Genomic DNA, 13,086 nt, shown 5'->3' with positions numbered 1-13,086 from the left:
CCCAACAAATGAATAAGTAATATTTCCACCATTTCTATCTCTACTTTTCTCTTTATTTATATTTCTTTTATTATATTGTTTGTATTAAAAAATATCTTCTCCCCACGATACAGTACTTGATTATGTTGATACTGTTATTGTCCGCTAACTTATATTTATAAGATATCGTATTTTTTGTGAGGGGGGGGGCACATTATGTTTGATTGTTTGTTTTGAATTTCCTACAAAGTTAATAGATGGCTATCTGCATTAGCTGTCCCCAATTCAGCAGTGAAAGACTATAAGGAAGGCAGCTAGTCAACACGACCCACTGCCAACTCTTCTACCTACGAATAGTCGGATTTACCGAAACATTATAATGCCCCCACGCTGAAAGGGTGAGCACATTCAGTGATGGGGATTCGAACCCGCAGGTTGCTTGTTGAGCCCTCTAACCATTTTTATAAATCGTTGTTTGCCAACTTGTTATTAGAATAGCAAATTGAAACGAAGCATATCGCAGCTATTTGGCCTTATTTTTTCTCTTTTCTCCATATAATAGAGCAGTAAGTCATAAGCAGACGTCGGGTACGTAGGAATAGCTCGGTAAGTTAGAATATGGGTTCCGCCTTACGACAGGGCTCATGCAGACGCGTACAACTGTTGGGAAAATATTTCAGTAAAGAGCTTCCTTGGAGCTATAAAATTTGCTTCTACAGTATGAACGTAGGCAGAATAAAGTAGTATTTTCTAGTTAAACATTGTTAATATTTTTACATCTTTGTTACTGCGTGCCTAGGTGCACACAACATTGCGCTAACAGTAACAATGACAGCGCCAACAACTGTGGTAAGGATAGTTGCCAATGGTGAAATAGTTTGATTTTTGTTACTGTATTTGTTTTTAATTTATGATGTAAAGATATTGGTTAATGCATAGAATTACATAAATTAATGGTTGGAGTCAATATTCCAATCAAGGTTATAGAGAAATGTTTACTTTAAAGTTTAATGCTGTAAAATGCTGACCGGACTATTCCGCGGAAGGCGTCATCAAAGCTGTGTTTGTAATTGAGGCGCCTTAACACATATTGACGTCCAACCTTTTAATTCAATTAATTAATCTGTTGGCTAAATCTGTACTGAAATTATCACAAACAATGCTTGTTTATGGATGAAACTACAAAACAATAGAAAAAGCGCATTATAAGATCTAAGTTGAAAGAATTTTGATATAGAACAGTTACCAATTTCGAAAAATGTAATGAAAACGTTGAAATGTGTATTTAAAAATTTAAAATATACGTATTGTAAGTAATACTACCGAGTATTAAGGTTTAACAAAAGATTGGAATTGACAAAGGTAGATTTAAAATTTATAAAAGTTATGGAGCTAATAGTAATAGATGTGTAGATAATAGGTTATTAGTATAAGTTATAACTAAAGAAAATAAAAGATAATTTTTTGAATTCGTGTAAAGTAAACAGTTTTTAAAATCAATGTAAAATACAAAATTTAAATAACAGAATAGTTTGAAGTAAATAGAATATAACACACTTAACTATACTCCATAGTTCTAGTTTCCAAAAGCTGGCAGACTCTACTGTCTAGCAGTATGAGGTTGATGAGTTACCTTGGTAAAATAAAAAGAAATGAGATGTTTTGAATTAAAATTCAAAATGAAATGCATTAAAAAATGGAGGCTCAATGGCCCATGCTTCTAGCTTTCAGTTAAAAAAAAAGAAATTTCAAGATATGTTGAAGTTAACTATCCAAAAACTGTTGCCAAAAATTGGAACATAAACAAATCCTTAGCTTATATATTAACAGAAGTATCAACATGTGACAGAAGGTTATCAGTCCATTGAAAATTTGAGCATAACAAGCTAAATAACACCCATAAATTTATATACAATAACATTTTGAAAAATATGAATTATCAGAAATTAATTCAATTACCAACCTGTTCAAAATTAATAACAGAAAAAACAGGTTTTCTTAAGGTCAAGCTATATATAGGTTCTGTAATCTTAATGTTTTACAGCAGATATATACAATTTTACACTAAAAGTTAATAGATTAAAACAAAATCTTGTAGTAATTTTTTAAATCCCTGAAAATTATTATTTTTTAATTATGTTTATTGTATGTTTGAATGTGTTTTATCATAGTTGGTATTTTTTAAGTGAACACATTTTAGTCACTTTTTAAACTTGTCTTTATATTTTTATAGTTATATAGAAAAAATTATGTATATATTGGTGTAAGCTATATTTTTAATATTTTAATTTGGATGTTTGTTGAATGCTTCTTCACAATCAGTAGTCCTAGAAAATTTACTTGGTTTTTTAAGTAATTTGTGTAGAGAACAAGCTGTGTTGGAGAATAATTTTACAAATTATGATTAAAAAATTTTCTTTCCTTGCACGAGTTCTTTGATGTTGGCCAATTATCAACAGATTCAATTTTAGATGGGTGTGTAGACACTCCATCTCTTCTGACTATGTGCCCCAGAAAAATCACCCGTTGATGAAACTGTTCTTTTTACCTCAACTGGCCCAGAACTTTCCTTAGATCATCATAAATGTTATCAAAGGCTTCCTAAGTGTGATTATATCATCCAAACAGATGAATACAACGTTCCAGAATAATTCAGACAGAGTACACTCCATTAGTCATTCAAATATAGCAGGTGCATTACATAATCCAAATGCCAACATAACAAATTGGCACAATTCCAGCAGTAAAGACTGTCTTCTTTCTATTTTCTTCACTGAATTGCACTTGTCAATATCAACTCTTAACATCTAATGTTGAAAACCATTTTGATCCAGATAGAGCATCTCAAATGGAGTCAATCCTTCTTTATGATGTCATTCACCTTCTGGTAATCCACACAGGACCTTATGGACCCAACCTTTTTCTACACAAGTTTAGTAGGTGATGTCCAAGGACTAGTAAATGGTTTTATTGTTCATGGCTTCTGTCTCTGAATGTCTGCATACTGGGCCTCCTCTTTTTATCCCTTTAGCCAAAGTCCTTTCCCCTCAGTTTGTGAATGACCAGGAGTACAATAAGTTTAACCAACAGTTTCAATCACTTGAATTCGCTTTAAGTACCAACTTACCAGTCAGGGAAAATCCTCAACCTTCCAATCTCTTTCTGGATATGATTTTTCAGATATGTTCTTTTCTTTATATTTTGCCCATGTCTTTTGATTCTTTTTATTCTTTACTCCATGAATCCAATTTTTGGGATTATTTTGGCTTTTTTCCTTCACTTCATATTAGGGTTCATGCTGTTTTTAATCATGAAGAACTCTACACTTTCTCAAATTCTTGACTCTTTTGTCCTGACCTCCATCTATTTTTCCTTTCATTTTCTAGATTCCCAGTCTTTATAATTTTTTCTGCCTGCTTTGGGAGTGTACACTTCATCCTCTATTTTGCTCTCTAGTTTTCTGTTTTCACATCTTTTCCCTTTTCTCCACCCTCCTATGTTCGATCTCCTCCCTCTACCTTTCGTCTGAGACACTTCATTGTATTCTAGAGGAGTTTCCCAGAGAAGTTTGTTCCATTCTCTCATCCATCATAACTTTTACCACTTCTGCACTGTTGCTCTTTATTTGGTTCGTCTGCTGTTGGGACTTGTTGGGTTAGGATACATTTCTCACTAAAGTACACCTGCCTTCTTTTATATCTCTGTGATCTTAGTCCAGCTCCCATTTTTTGGGAGTTTTCAGTGGTGTTCCTGTTTTACTGGAGATCCAAACTGAAGTGGACTGGTATCAGTTGTCCATATCTTCTCTGGTTTCTTGTCTTCCTCAACATCACCCTTCAACTCCTATTCTTCAGCTTGATCAGTTTACCATTCCCATTCCAGGTATTCCTTTTCCTCCTGTTCTACTACTTGATGTCTGATTCATGGCTCATCTCATCGGTGACTATCCTGTTTGAATGGGCCCTGTTGGTGTTCATCTGTCTCCTTCACCAGCCTTTTACCTCAGTCTTCTACTGACAGATGGGTTTTTCATGCTTTCACCAATGGTCTCTCTCCTCTTCCCATTTCCTTTTCTCTTCCCTATAACCCCATTCAACTTCAATCTCTCCTGGTTTCATTCTCAGATCTTTTGACCAAATACACTATTGAGAGGATATACACCCTTCCCTGTGTTTTTTACTCTAACCTCTTGGTGTACCACAAATAGCCCTGGGCCTGGCATCCAGTTATTGACCTCATGTCTCAACCAGTTTCTGGTCATTCCATGGTTCTGGATGAAAAATTTTATTCCTCTTCACTGGTCCTTTTTTACCCAGTCTATGGGTGACCACAGCCCTCTGTCAGATGCCTTTCTATATATCCTGATTATCCCATTCTCAAGACTTTTTTTATGTTTCATCCATCAGGTTCAAGTCTTCCCATTATGTGCTCTTCCCTATGGCATGGCAGCAGCCCTTATGTCTTCATTTGAGTCACAAAGGCCTTCAATTTCCACCTTTTTGAACTGGGGCTGTGTTTCCACTTCTGCATGGTCGATTGGCTTCTACTAGCCCATTCTTGGGAGATATCTTTCTTTCACACCTGCCTTCTCCTGCAGAAGGCTTCTCAGTTAGGATGATTTGTTATGTTTTCCATGTCCTTTCTCTTGCCTATACAGTATTTGAAAGATCTGGACATTTTCTTCTACTTTCATCTCAGTTGGGTTCAGCCTTCACCTGTGATCACTGTGGTTGTGCTTCTCAGTTTTATTCTGTGCACGAGGTTCTTTCACTTCTGGGGATCCTGGCTCCTAAGGAACTACTCAATTCCTTGGGGTGTGCACATGTATATGCCTCTTCCAGTGAACTTTGTGAGATCAATGGAATCTTTCTTGGGATTTATTGTTCTTGATGTGAACCTCTGTTTTCTTCTTAAGGACTTTTGGTGGCTGGACCGTGCCAATACCACAATTGGCATTATATTACTAACCCTTGAATGGGTCTCTATCTCTTCACAGTTGCTTCTCTTTTGGGTTGAGGCACATCTCTGAACATCACTAGGTCTTCTGGTGTTTGTGCACTGAAAGAGAGTCACTTCACATCAATGTGCTTTGACTTCTCGCTATGTGTTGGGCATGTTTCAATTTCCTACCTCTAATAGTGTATCATCATGATCAACTCTGACTTTTCCACAGTAGTTTTTATATCATCCATTAAGGGGCACCCACTCCAGCACTCTGCTTTTGGGCATTGGACCTCCACTTCTGTGCTCTTTTCCATTGAGTTCATCTTGTTGCTTACATGTGCTGGGGGGCTTTGTACCTGAGGGTGGATTGCCTCTCTCAGCTGGACTAGGCTTCATTGTGGTTTCTTGTTAGTTGTGTTCTCAGTTTAACACACCTCTCATAAATGCCTTTGCCTCTCCCCTCAACTCCAGGTTCCTCTCTGCCAGTCCCCATTCTCACCTTTTACTGTATGCATATCCTTCTCTTTGGCTCCTCCCTTGGGTTCTCTCCTTTGTTGGGTCCTATTAATGGTACCTCTTTGGCCAACTCAGCCCTGGTTTACTCAGTTTCTTTCTTTGGCATCCAAGCTTCTCACTTCTTCCACACAGTATCTCCTCTATTGCTTTTATCTCACGTGCCCCTTTTTCATCTAGGGGTATATTCCCTTCCTCTCAATGTGTGGGATTTATCTGATCCATCACCCTTAGGGCTGGACTCTGATCATATAGTTTTTTTTGTTATCCTGTTCCTGTTGTCCTTCCACCCAGAGTCAGACATAGAGATCATGGGGCCCAAAGCAGAAATAATCTGCAGGGCCCTTTTATTCCAGCCTTTAGAGGCAAGGGGTGGGGGCCACCAAAGTCCCCCCCTTCAGAAGCTCTAGGTTCTGAGATGCCCTGAAATGTATTCTGAATTATTTAAGACACCTTTTTTAAAACATAAATAAGAATCTTGATTTATGCTCCATTTTAATTCAGTAATTATGCATGGTCCTGTAAGATTGTATTTTCAACTGTACAGATCAGTATGATTTTTTGGTAAAATACAATGTATGCAAGTGCTCACTGGTACCTACACACATGCATAATTACAGTTGCTATAATAACTCATCAATAGGTATTGAGTCGAAACATTTTAATAAAAAACTGGAGGGCTGATGCTGATTTTCAAAAAACATACTACAATTTCCATCATGTAATAAATTTAATTTGCAAATCTTTGATGGTTTGAGGTATATAAGAATATAATACTTAGGAGAATGAGCATAATTAAAGTAATACTAAACAACTAGCTATGGGGACCAAATTGTTATTAAAGATAAAATGTGCACTCACCAGCATGCCTTCTTAAATGTGAACCTTCTGAGCTTTTACAGAAGTGAAATCTTTGATGAGGCCAACAAAGTCAAAGTCTTTGAAGTGTTGTTTTCAGTAGACAATATAGCCAAATTATTTAGCCACTCTTGCAGTACTGTTGTTCTCTGGTAGGTCTTTATAAGTTTTAGCTTGGAAAAGCTTCTTTCACTTGATGCAACAATCACTGGAATGGTGAGAGGAATTTGAATAGCAGTCCAAAAATTGGGAAAGTATTTTGATCGTGTCGTGATTTTAAGAAGATGCAACATTCTTAAATGGTCTCTACTGAGTGAATCAGGAAGGATAGATTCCATCTCTTCAGCAAGTATATAGCCATCAATGTCACAATTTTTACCATCTGTGAGTACTTTCTTTAGTTCAATGCACATTTTTTTCACCTCTGACTTTTGTAACTGCTGAAATTCATATGTAAAGCCAAATATATTGTGGTGTATTGTCAGTTGTTCATATCTGCTGTTAATAGATGAACTAGCTATGTCCAATACTCTATTGAAGCAGTTTTCATGAAAAGTCTTCTTTGCATCTGTGGCAGATTCATTGTACGTTTTGTGAACAGACATCTTCCTTCTTTATATTTTAGTGTTCTAGAAAATTGGATCTGTCTACAGATCATTTGCAATTTCTCTTGCATCAGTCAGTACACTTGAAGCCACTGTGGATTGCACTTTCTTAGTTTGTAGAGTCACTTTATAGTTCTTTGCTGACATGTAACAAAATGTCATACCAAAAAGTTAGGAAGAAAGAATTTAACCTTCTTTGGTTCTTTGCACAGAGATTTTCCTTCACTGTGAGCTTGAAGATTGTTTATTGTCTCTGCAGTTTTGACTAATGCATCATATAACTCCACAGTCTGGTACCTGATAGCTTTTGTAGACAGATGCTTCACAAGTTTACAAAAGATAGCCCATCTTTGTGTTGATGCTGAAAATAAGACAAAGAAATGTTGAACAACACCAATAAATGTCATTTCTTTTGGACAAGTTTTAGCCAGGTCACCAAGCAGCAGATTGTAATTCTGACATGCATATGGAGTGAAAAATGCTCTTGGATGTAATTTTAGAAGACATGCTTGTACACCTGATTTGTGCCCTTTCACACTAGCACCATTGTTGTAGCCTTGGCCACAGATGCTGACAAAGTCTAATCTCAGCTCCTTCAGCTTATACAGTAAGACATCGAGAAGAGGTTTTACCTGTGCTTTCTTTCATCTCCATAAAATGTATGAAATACTCATAAATTCTAGGAGAAACATTGGATGAATCCTTTGAGACAATGAATAATCAGTGACACCTGTTCATTATGGCTGAGGTCTTGTGTACAGTCTAATATCACAGAATAATATTTAGCAGAATTTATTCTGTGTGAAATGGTTGTTTGCACCTTCTTGCTCATAAGAGAAATCAGCTCATTCAGTATTTGTTTTCCCAAGTTGTGGTCATGAATCTTTTCATCCTTCATTCTCTCAGTTGATCCTTCATGGTTGGATCAAATTTCAGCCTCTACAAGTCCCAGAAAGTGTCCTTTGTGTGTCTGGCACAGTTTGTCAACAGAACCATGAAAAGCCATGTTGTGTTCAATCAGAAACTGTACGATGGCTATATGTTTGACGAAATTTTGCTTGTGAACTGTTTCATCTTTGATTAGTTATAGGCTTAACTTATCCACAGTGCATCCCTTGTTCAGTCTTTGTTCAAGTTCGAAGCATTGCAAGGTAGCTGTCATGTGTCCATTTGACTTTTCATGTTCAGATGGATGTGCACCAGCATTTACCCAATCACAGAATCTACCAGATTCTAAAGCCATGTAGCAGTTACAAAAGAGCTAGCATCAGAAACAGAAAACAATACTCTGCTAGCTTTCATTTGTAGTAACATTTTGAAAATCTTCATCCTATGTAATCCTTTTCAGTTTTCTGTGGAACTTTTCTTAGTAAGAAATCAGTCAGTCATACTTATATCTTCTGGCCAAAATGCAGGATCTTCAAAATTTGGAATACATATGTCATCATTCATTTCATGATCAGGGTGTTGATCTTTCCTACTAATTGTTGTATGATGGAGGTCCTTGTATTCACATTGTTATTTCTCTTTGATTGTATAATCAGATGCAGTACCAGTATCTCTACCCTTTTCATCATAAATCTCATCATTATCAAACAAGTTCTTTGTCATTTGAGATCTTCCAGCAGTTTCATCATTTATGCTTTCATCACTGTTTGAAGCATCTGTGTTCTGACTGATCCTTTTTAAGAATGAACTATTCAATGGCTCCACTCTGCTTTTTAGCCTCTGTTTTTTAGCAATTTTCTTGCTGCCACTGTGATATCTTCAACCAATGTCTCATTTTCTTTTGGGCATTTTTTCTATAACAGTAACCACTAATATATATTTTTAATGTTAAACACTATTTTACACTTCACATATACTGAGCATTAGAAAACGTGTGAATGGCTCTCTTTCTGGCTTGCAAATGAACCCTTGCATAATCATGATGTACATGTTTTGCTTACCACCAATAAGAATGACCTCCTGGTTCGTTTCACCGCAGCTCAAGTCTTGAATCAATATAATCCTGTGTTATAAAAACTGAATATACATTTTCTCGGTAAGAAACATGCTTACAATTTTCAAAAATAATTTAATAAATTCCCCAAAACATTTCTCAAGTTACCATGACCTAAAATACTTCATATTTCAGCACAACTAACTTATAAGGTGATCGTGATGTTTCAATTTCAAGATATTTTATTGTAAATTACTAGTTTTCAAACTTCAAGCACAAGGCCCAAAGCAACTGCTTTGGTTGCTATGTTCTAAGGCTGGCAATGCTTCCACTTTATCTGTCTATTAACAGAAGTGATGAACTTTTCATCATTGGTCCATCTGCTACTCCCTTTCTCCCAGCCATCCTACTGTGACACACTTTCTGCCTTTTTCACATGATTATTTGACCATGGTTTGTCAGTCTCCACCATTGCTGGGTTTTAGGCACTACATTATACCTTTCCCATTATCATAGCATTTGTCTTCTCCACTTTGTGCTCATCCTTCCTTCTTCTCTGATCTCTTCACCCTAACTAGGACCTTCATATGGTGTTGCACACTCTCACAAGTGCCCTGTTTAACCCAAAATCTGAATCAGGCCAAGGGTAACAGAAAGCACTCAAACTATCCACCCTGGCTTTACCAGTGTTCAGTGTTGAGATGGGGTATTCCACAAAACTATTGTAGGTATCCTCATGATATATAAAATTACTCAATTGCCTGATCCAGACTGTACCATTCCATGGATTATCATCGAAAAACCACACCAGGGAAGTGACTGCTCACTTTTTTTGGCTTGTGCTTGCCGGCTTTTAAAAATAGGGTTTCTTGGTCACTTATTGCACTGCCTTCAGTAAAAGAACTTTCTGGCAGGTGTCTGATGGGGATCTAGGCACTTCTCCATGTCTTCCCAATGGCAATTGCTCCCCCCCCCCCCCATTTCAAGTGGAGCACTGAAAACCATTGTGACCTACTAATTTCTAGTGGCTGGGACAGTAGACTTTGGAGAATTTCCCACTGATGGGGCTCAGCACAATATGGTGAGAAGTGGGGAGGTGGTGGCGACACTGTCATTGTAGTGCAGGACAACCTTCAAGTAGCTAGTGTCCCCTTTTCCTGCAGTCTAAATATGTTCAGTTGAGGTGAGCATAACTCTTACAGTCTGATCGTGTTCTAACCTTACTACACATATTAGTTCAATGTCTACTTGTGTGCAAGTGCTTGCATGGTCATGTTCACATTCCACCTATCCTTGCGACACTTGGGCCTTTGTGTTCTGGATGAAGAGTATACACTGGTTGAGATGAGATGTAGTCTTCCATGGGTGTGACCCTATGGAGCTCCTGTCATCGGGTGTCACACTCCATACTTTTCTGTTTGGGCACTTTCTGAAGGGAGCTCATCTAGGTTTAATTCTGCACCATTGCCTTCCCCAATTCAGTGTGGGATTCTAGCTATTCTTTGTGCTCAGGTGAGGTTTTGTCTCAGACATTAACCTTTTTTGTAATTTGAAAACGTATTTCCAATAGATACTCACCTCTTGCAAATTCCCACCTGACCTCCCTACTTCAGGTTCACTTTCTTCTTACCTTGTTTAAGAATGAACTTATTTTGGAGTGTAAGTGCTTAAAGGAAGTTACTGTGCATAGGTTGTATCACCATCTTATTGGTGGAGGGCTATTGTCACATGTTGATGTTATCATGCACAAGCACATAAATTTGAGGTGGGAGTTAGCCCAAGGCTAATGCCATGTAAATCTCATAGGCAGACATGTGAGGAATATTCTGTGTGTGTGTGTGTGTGTGTGTGTTGAGGTGAGTATCTATCTTAAATACATTTTCAGATTAGGAAATTTTAAGTCTGGTTGTAAGTTTGTTGTTCCTGTGGTCTGGTTGGACTTTGAGACTCATCCTTAGATTATTGTCTCCTTGGTTTATTATCAACTGTTGATTAATCACATTCTCTGCTGTAATGGCCATTTTTTCCACATTTATAACAGTTACCTTTTCACATATCCTACAGGCTTTTATCTATAATTTCTCACAATATACCTTTTAAAGTTACACTTGAAACACCTATTGTTTTATGGTTTATTTTGTCCATTCTCTTTAGCTAGTTCTCTGACTAATCCTTACAGTTCTTCTGCACTATCATCAGGTGGAGCTAACATTTCAATACTACTCAAACTATCGATCATGTAACTTCTAAATGATGTATTTAATAGTTTATCTGGAACTTTAATGGATTCAAGTTCCATTGCCAACTGGAGATATTCCTTTAAAGATGTACAGCTAATTAATTTCAGCTTAATTTGCATATCCTTGTTATTGTTATTTGTTAAGTAGTCATGCTCTAATTAATCCATCATTTGACATGGATTATCTGAGTAAGATAATTGGGAAAGCCTTTTCAAATCTTCTGCAAGTTTGGCTAAGGTCTCATATTTTCTCTCTACCTTGTTCTGGAACATTGCTCTGGATATTTACTTCTAATGTGTCATTCCAAACTTGTTGTGTAAGGGAGCTAGCAATGCCTGATAGTTATTAAAGCTCTCAGCTGGAATGTTGCTTATGGTTGTTAAAGGTGATCATCTTAAATGGCAGCAAGATGAATAGCTTGTTGTTCACTGTTCCACCTATTACTCTAGAAATTATTGTGAACTGATATATCTTCCATAGTACCTTTCCATCATAGTCTGTTAGTTTCTTGATTAGATGATGATGTTAACTGGCCAACTAAATTCTGGAAGTTGATTTGGTAGTATCATGGCTGGAATAGTCAGGGAAAGTCCTGCAATCACAGATGGCACAGCAGTAATGGTAAACTGGCATAGACCAAATAGCTTCTCTTATTCCACATTTAATAATAAATGGGGTTTGAAGTTGGAATTCATGGTTAGGTGTAGAAAGAGAGGTGGTTGGTTTGATATTTGAAGTTGCCAATTAATTTTTTTAAATGTTCTATTCTGTCATTGGTGCTATTTTCTACCTCATTGATCTTGCTGGTATAATATTTCTGCACATTATATTTGTCCTATTGTACTTTTCTTTTACTTCATTGGTGTTCTTTTGTACTTCCTCAGTTTTGCCATTACAGTCTTTCTGTACTTCTTCAATCATATTATTGTAATTCCTCTGTACATATATAATAGCTTCATCTATCATGTCTTCAATCAGTTTTATTTTTGCTCTTAATTCTTCTTTAATTATTATATCTCTTTCTTTTAACTCTTCTTTTAAATTCCCATCCCTTACATCTTGATCTTCTGTTAATTTTTCAAATAAATCTCTTTTTGGTCTTCTGTTAATTAATGTGTTTTATTCTCTAATTTTAAGTCTCTTCTTCTTGTTTGTCTTTGAATTGTCTTGTTTTTCTCTAAATTTTCCATCTTTTTCTTTTTGATATTTTTTTAATGCTCTCTCTCTCTGTTTGGTTTTTTTCCAATGTTTCATTACATCTAGCAAATATTTGATCTCACTTCGTGCTTTTGTTATCATCTTGAAGATTTAGTCAAAGTTCTATTTTATTTTCACCAAAATACTCCCACTTTTGACACTGGTGTTATAACATGTTCTATCATTGGGTGGGTTCTTTTGCATTATTTGGTAAAAATAATGTGGAGATAAGTACATATAATGATCACAGATAAATATATTTCTTCAATAACATTTGCTACACACTACATCCACTGGTAGGGCTAACAAACAGAAGTTTTGAAACTAATCTACAGATATTTTTTGTTGTATTTCAAGATTTGTAGTGCATACATGAGGGATTTTGATAAAAAAAAAGCTGAAAAGCAAATGACCTTTAAACTCCAGACAATTATAAAAGAACCTTTTATTTTAACCAAAGTTTTGTGTTTGTGGCTTCATCAGGGTTAGTACATACAGCTATACATAAAAAAACAAAGATTCAGATTGACTTACTGTTTACCTTACTAACTGAATCGCTGTCTTACCTCACTACCTGACACTGAACTGAATAACTCCTTAACCAAATAATTTACTAATTAACTAACTCACTCAATATGGCATTTTTAGATCATTAATTGTTTTCTACTTACTACGTGAAGCTTCGAAATGTTGTGTCATCATTACATAATAACAAGCACTCTCTAGCAAATATTGAAATTAAGATATTGTTACGTCTCCGTTTGTTAATTAACTTTCCGTAACTTCGTTCCGACGAAACTTAAGCGAC

General features: G+C 36.2%; 1 protein-coding gene across 3 annotated transcripts in view; it reads left to right on the top strand.

Annotated features, from left to right (window-relative positions):
* Positions 1–300: 300 nt before the first annotated feature.
* The window catches only part of LOC106457852 (sodium-dependent glucose transporter 1-like), a 26,637-nt gene continuing 13,851 nt past the window's right edge, over positions 301–13,086 (top strand). For 2 of the 3 annotated variants that reach the window (XM_022383911.1, XM_013917302.2), the window contains exon 1: positions 424–828. The gene's annotated coding sequence lies outside the window, so the exon portion shown is untranslated. Of the gene's footprint in view, positions 378–423; positions 829–13,086 lie in introns of those variants that run through there. The other variant, XM_022383910.1, reaches the window with a different exon arrangement.

Source organism: Limulus polyphemus, unplaced genomic scaffold, assembly GCF_000517525.1.
Source record: "Limulus polyphemus unplaced genomic scaffold, Limulus_polyphemus-2.1.2 Scaffold382, whole genome shotgun sequence".
NCBI lineage: Eukaryota > Metazoa > Arthropoda > Merostomata > Xiphosura > Limulidae > Limulus > Limulus polyphemus.
The sequence above is the reverse complement of the archived record's forward strand: the minus strand, read 5'-3'. Positions and strand labels throughout refer to the sequence as shown.